The sequence below is a fragment of the Bos indicus genome, chromosome 8, assembly GCF_029378745.1.
Source record: "Bos indicus isolate NIAB-ARS_2022 breed Sahiwal x Tharparkar chromosome 8, NIAB-ARS_B.indTharparkar_mat_pri_1.0, whole genome shotgun sequence".
NCBI lineage: Eukaryota > Metazoa > Chordata > Mammalia > Artiodactyla > Bovidae > Bos > Bos indicus.
The window spans coordinates 80,627,556-80,633,156 of NC_091767.1; the positions used below are offsets into that span (position 1 = coordinate 80,627,556).

The 5,601-nt window shown below is 44.7% G+C and overlaps 1 non-coding gene across 1 annotated transcript; it reads left to right on the plus strand.

The window, feature by feature from the left end:
• The first annotated feature begins 4,563 nt into the window (after positions 1-4,563).
• On the plus strand, positions 4,564-4,636 carry TRNAY-AUA (transfer RNA tyrosine (anticodon AUA)). Its single transcript has one exon. It is a non-coding gene; the product is annotated as a tRNA-Tyr (tRNA).
• Positions 4,637-5,601: the final 965 nt, after the last annotated feature.

Sequence of the window (5,601 nt, forward strand, 5' to 3'; positions counted from 1 at the left end):
GTCTTATCTGGGCTCCCATATCAGCTACATTCTTCAAACGGGGCACCCCCACATTTTTCCTCTCTCCTGGTCTCTTCTTTGATGCTCTCTGCCCTCAGCTACACTGAGCCCTGCTTTCAGCGCCCACCACAGGATGGCCCAAGTCCATGTTCTGGCTTTCTCTGGATGCTCCCAGTGGCACCAGGTCTCAATGATAGCCTGGTGATGTAGTCCCTAAAAGACTGAGGAGAAAGTATCACTGACTCAGGGTCATATTTTGTCAGTAGGAGCTGGAGGGAGCTGAGTCTCTCACCAAGGACTCCCCAAGGCCAGCAAGGTAGAGAGAGGACAAGCACCAGAGCATCTGTCTCCCACCCCTGTCTCTCCCCAGTTCAGTTCAGTTGCTCAGTTGTGTCTGACTCTTTGTGACCCCATGGACTGTAGCATGCCAGGCTTCCCTGTTCATCACCAACTCCTGGGGCTTGCTCAAACTCATGTCCATCAAGTCAGTGATGCCATCCAACCATCTCATCCTCTGTCGTCCCGTTCTCCTCCTGCCTTCAGTCTTTCCCAGCATCAGGGTCTTTTCGAATGAATTGGTTCTTCACATCAGGTAGCCAAAATATTGGAGCTTCAGCTTCAGCATCAGTCCTTCCAATGAATATTTGGGACTGATTTCCTTTGTGTGTGTCTCCCCAAACTCACCCAAATCCTTCTCACCCACCCCTGCAACAAAAGCAGGCTGGTTATAGCCCAAATCAGGCAAATCACCTCCTAACGACCCGCCCACCCCCAGCTCCTCAGATGGTCTGGACCTTGCAAGAGGCTCAAGGAAGGATGTGGGCTACATGCATTTCCCTCATCATGTTATATTCCAAAGCAAAAGCCTATTTTGAAAGAATGAGACCATTTTGCACTGTGCTAAAAGAAATTCAGCATCTGACTACTGTAGAGCAGTCTGTCACTTTGGGTTGAGTTTACTGGGAAAGAAAGACAAAGCAAAATACATGAACGTGGACATGAAAACCAAGGAAGACACAAGAACTGAATAATCAAAACAGTGTTCTTTCTTTTTGGTTTCAATTCATTTCTGTCAGAGATCAAACCACCGTATAGATGACTTTTTAAAAGTTAGCAACAGTTTAAGCTTAATTGTACTGCAATTTTTAAATTGAACTTAGAATATTTTAATGTGATTTCCATGAATAAACTGAAACACTGAAGACATTACACAGTGGCTGAAAGAGAAGACCAGACTTCATTGCAAAAATATATGGTTGCACCCGAGTGAATGCACTCCGATCAATCTTGAACACCAGGGATTATGTATGCAAACACACAAAATTTAGCACCTCTGAATTTGATCACTCAGACTTAAATGCAACTGTTCTCAGAGAAGATCAATGTTTATAGCCTTAAATTCATTCAATATTTAATTTAAATGCAAGCAGGTTTATATCTGAAACCAAAGCCTGACATTTCAGAGTTGTTTTCATCCCTGACAGCCCAACCCAGCATGAAGCCTCATGCTAATTCCCAAGTGCCAAGGAGACTTCAGAAACCCAACTGCAAAGCCCTCTTGACCAGGGATCCAGAAACAGTGTAGGAAAGCATGCTCACAAATCTGACCCAGTCCTGAAAAGGCTAACACCAGCTTCCTAACTGGTTTCTCTGCCACCTTTGACGCTCTCCAGACATCTCTATGAGGCTGCCAGAGCCAACCTTCCAGGGCCATCCATCCTTCCAGGGGGCAAAGATGGGAAGCATTCAACCCATTCAAATCAAGATCAAGTTAAACACTTAGGAAAGTATTGCCAAAGAGCAGAACCCAAACCAAAAATAAAGCCCAAATATATCTAGATCCACCTCTTATATAGTGTTCTTCATTGGGTTTCATTTCATTCGCTTCCATTTCAAATGTTGTGCACACCCAGCACAGAAAAATTACAAAGAACATCTTTATAATCACGCTTGCATTTTTGGAATGGCATGTTTGTACATGTCCTTCAAGATCCTTCCTTGTGGACACACATACATATAGGTAATATCTTTACAAAACTGGACCCCTGAAGTAAGTGCTGTCTGTTACACACCATACCTTAGGTCCTTGATTTTCAAACTTGGCTATGCATTATAATCACTTGGGGAGACTTTTAATACCTTGATGGATAGGTCTCAATCCTGACCTTCAAATTAGAATTTCTGGAATGAAACCAAGGCTTCAGTATTTTTTAATACTTCCGAAGTGCATCCAAGGTACAAACGAATTTGAGAGCAAGTCTTATGCAGAGTAGCACAGTATACCACCCCTAAATATGCATATGCATCCTTGGCATAAGAATTATTTTGAGAAACTGCAGGCATGGGAGATCTGAAAACAGTAGAAATTACCATTTACTATGGAGAAGGCACTGGTGACCCACTCCAGTACTCTTGCCTGGAAAATCCCATGGACGGAGGAACCTGGTAGGCTGCAGTCCATGGGATCATGAAGGGTCGGACACGACTGAGCAACTTCACTTTCACTTTTCACTTTCATGCATTGGAGAAGGAAATGGCAACCTACTCCAGTGTTCTTGCCTGGAGAATCCCAGGGACAGAGAAGCCTGGTAGGCTGCCATCTATGGGGTCGCACAGAGTCGGACACGACTGACACGACTTAGCAGCAGCAGCAGCAAGGAGCATTTATTTTCTTAAGGGAACTCTCCATCCATGGTGGTGTCTCCCTCTCTAGACCAGGAGGAACAGGATGACTGTAAATCACAAGAAACTTATCAGTGGAGAAGGTACCACTTAAATCTACATAACAACCTTGTCCTCCTTTAGTGGGGTTTTCCGGGTACCCTCCCATAACTGGCTCCCCTTCTGCCCCACCCACCCTTTTGTCTTTAACTGAAGATATATTTAAAGTGGTGGCTTGGGCCATTTGAGGGAGTTCTACTCAGTTTTCCTGGGTATCTCCCATGTATATGTCAGGTATACACACTAACAGACTTTCACTTGTTTTTCTCTCATTAACCTGTCTTTTTTTACAGGGGGAACTCAGCCAAGAACTTGGGAGGGTTGAGGGGAAATGATTTCTCCTCCTCTACACTTATACAAGGGTTTCCCAGATGGTGCTAGTACAAAGAACCCACCTCTCAATGCAGGAGACACAAGAGACAGGTTTGATCCCTGGGTTGGGAAGAACCCCTGGAGGAGGGCACGGCAACCCACTCCAGGATTCTTGCTTGGAGAATCCCATGGATAGAGGAGCCTGGTGGGCTACAGTCAGTCCATCGGGTCACAAAGAGTTGGACACGAGTGAAGCGACTTAGCATCCATCCATGCACATTTTCACAAAGAACTGAGAGTGAGGAGATTGGTTAAGGGTGAGGTAGGGCAGAGGTTGTCAAGCTTCGCTGTGTATCCAGTCCCCTGGAGAACTTGGGGAGGCTGCTTAGTCCCAGGTGTCTCCTATGAGCCTTAGACTCTATGTCCTGTATTAGCTCTCTGGGCAATTCAGATACACACTAAGTTGGGGGACCACCAACTCAGGTAACCAACCTCCTATCGTGTGATTGCCTCTTAAGTGACCTGCCCCTCTTTCCTGCTCACTAACCATAAACCTCAGGAACTGAGCTGTTTTCTATGGCAGGAGCCTTTAGCCACATGTGTCTACATAGCACTTGAACTGTGGCCAGTTCAAACTGAGAGAGGCTGCCAATACAAAACAAACACTAGATTTCAAAGACTGGGAACACATTGAAATGACAGTATTTTGCTATATTGAGCTTCTCTCTTTCTTTCTTTTTTTTTCCAGTGTGGCCTCTAAGAAATTTAAATTACACTTGTAGCACATAACTTGTTTCTTTGGGACAGGCTGCTTTAGGGGAGAAGACTTATGACTATTCACTACTGTCTTTTTAGCACCTGGCTCAGCAATTTTGCATCAAATAGGCATTCCATTGATGCTTTTTGAAAAGAGAAAATGAGTCAGTGAATTAATGAATGCACACAGACATATGGCAGCCCAGGCATTCATGGTATTATCCCACAGACAAAGGAGAAACTTTTGAAAAATAGAAGCTATATTGGTTTGGGTTCCCCCAGAAGCAGTCCCTGAGACAAAGATCAAGCGCAAGTGATCTATTTGGGATTTACCTGTTAATGTTTGCTCTCTCATTCCATCCTAGAAAGGCCAAAAACAAAAGCCAGGGAGTGGAGAAGTGAAACTGGGAAGGGAAGAGGCTAATAAAGGGTGTGATCTCAAGTCAGTTACCACCATGGGCAACAGAAGCTTGATCCTGCTGGGAAACTTCAGAAAATGTGCTTCGAGGGTATCTCCTTCTGCCAGGGTATTTCTACACCATTCCTATCTATCGTTACTTAAAGCTGCTGGGAGGGCTGCATGTGTTCATCCCAGGCTCTCTTGTCCTACTCTATGGCACAGACAGAGAAAGCAGGCAAAGAGACATCAGGGCCAGCAGGTGGCATGTGCCAAAGTGGTACAGCTGAGAGATGGGGCGTGGCCAGTGATAGCTAACTATAGTTTCTTTCAAAGCAAGCCATCATTAATTCCATGACCTAATAGTTAAAAGTACTTCCCTGGTGGCTCAGATGGTAAAGCGTCTGCCTATAAAGCAGGAGACCCGGGTTTGATCCCTGGGTCAGGAAAATCTCCTGGAGATGGAAATGGCAACCCACTCCAGTATTCTTGCCAGGAAAATCCCATGGACAAAGGAGCCGGGTAGGCTACTGTCCATGAGGTTGCAAAGAGTCAGACACGACTGAGCGACTTCAATGTCAATAGTTAAAAGTGGTACCACCATCATACAGCTCTCCACAGCCCACAAGACAGTCAGTAAAGCCCCTCTGGGATCCTTGGACAATTCTTCATTTGTTGCCCACCCCCCCACCCCCCCGCCCCCACTTCTTGCCCTACCATCCCATCCTAGAGTTACCAAGTGGATATTGGGAAGAGGTTACCAGTTATGAGCTCAGTGCACCTTAATAAAGAGTTGCCAAAGTTGATTGAAGATGGCCCCAGCTTCATTGTCACTGAGTTACAACTCTGCCCTTCATCTCCTGTTTGTACACCCTCGGCAGGTATTGGTAGCCAATTTCTTTTCTTCTGGTTTCTCCACTACAATGCAGTTACCGAGGAATGTGACCAATCATTGTCTTTGAATTCCCCTAATACATGTACACATGAAGTGATACATGTATGTGGTACATGAAGTGGTGGCAGCTCAATCTTTTAACAGAGTCTCAAATTTCTAGTTCATATAACTTCACTCAGCATTAAGTCATTTCACAGAAACCAGACCATAGCAGTTCTGTTTTTGGAGGTTAATTTTGTCTGGTTCTAATTTGAAATCAGGAGAGGCTCCAGAATAATTTCATTAAGCACAGTGAAGCAAGGCAAGTAAGACAGAAGTAGTAAACAAATTGAAAATGAGAAATGGCTGATCCAGGGGGAATGGAATTCAGAGTAGTCTGGAGTCTTTATAGTAATTTTAAATCTACTTGATACCATAAAACTGTGTGTGTTTTCCATGAACAGTTCACTTCAGTCAAGGCCCTGGTTCCCTTCAGAGGACTTGGCCAAACCACTGTCACAATCTGTCATTGCTGGAACTT